Below are 1367 nucleotides of genomic sequence, written 5' to 3' on the forward strand. Positions count from 1 at the left end.
TGGTCATGCTTTGTCTTTTCGCTCTGCCTCTGGGCTGCCTTCTCCATGCTACTTGTCTCTCTCGTCTCTGTCTCTGTCTCTCTTGATGTCTCTGTCTGGGAATTGTGTCCTCGATCTATCACGTATGAGCTGTGTCATTACGTATGTCGTCTTTAGCAAGTTATTTACTCTCTCTGAGCTCAGTTTCTTCATCTGGAAAATGGAAGTGAAATACCTCTGCTGCAGGTCCGTTATGGCTTAAGTGAGATACATGTAAAATGGCCAATATATGGTAATTATTATGATGATTATTATTACCACTGCTACTACTTCTGATCTGGGACTCCACTTTTTCTCAGCCTCTTTTCCCCCCTCTGTCTTTCTGACTCTTTCTTTCTTCGTGTTTCTCTTTCTACCTCTCCTCCCATTAGTCTGTCTCCCTATTCGGGCCTGTGCTTGGGGTGAGAGTTCCATGAGGACAGGGCAAGCGCTATCTCGGCCACCTGGGTCCCCGATATAATGAATTGAACCCTACTATGTGCCAAATCAACGTTGGGCAACACTGGGGACAAAGCAATGACTGAGACAGCCCCAGCCCTACCCTCACAGAGCTCACAGTCCAGGAGAAACGAGTATTTGTTAAATTTGCTAACTTTGAGGTGGGCTTGGCAAGACTCAACAAAAATTGGGGGGAGACATTCGAGGCAGAGAAAACCAGTTGAAGGACTGGGAAGAGTTTGAAGAGTTGGGAATACATGGAGAGTAGGCTGCAGAGCTCGGAAAAGGCCTTGTAAGCTGTAGGGAGGAGCCTGAGCTTTCTCCTGAGAGTACTGGGGAGCCACGGCAGGTCCTGAGCAGGGGAGCAACAGGGTCAAGTTTGTGCTCTGGCTGCCTGCTGCCCTTTTGGAGGTTGGGGGCGTGGATGGAAAGGAGAAAAAGCCCAACTTGGGCAGGAATCCGGAAGAGGAGGGTACTGGACCACAGAAGGGACTTCAGGGAGAGGGAAGAGGGAAGAGGAGCCAGATTCTAGACATTTGAAGGAAAATGCCTAGGCCAGCCCGCTCTACTTGAGCCAGAAAAGGGCATCAGAGCTCACCCACCACCACCACCACCACCACCAGGGGGCAGCCAAGGTCACAGGTTTGAATCTCAGCGACTCCTCCCAGCACAGGGAGGTGAGTCCGCGATTTGGAGGTGGGGGGAGGTTGGAGCTGTCTGTGGGGCCCCATCTGAGAGCCCCTCTGCTCTCCTGTCCCGTCCTGGCCTGGCCTCTCGGGCCCCTGGAGCCCCCACCCCAACAGGGCGAGATTATGTCAACACAGCCCTGCTGCTTCTGGCCAGGATAATATTTGCCCTCAGGATCTGGGGAGGTCGCTATGGAGACGTGC

Source organism: Pteropus alecto, unplaced genomic scaffold (assembly GCF_000325575.1).
Source record: "Pteropus alecto unplaced genomic scaffold, ASM32557v1 scaffold194, whole genome shotgun sequence".
In the NCBI taxonomy this organism is placed as follows: Eukaryota; Metazoa; Chordata; class Mammalia; order Chiroptera; family Pteropodidae; genus Pteropus; species Pteropus alecto.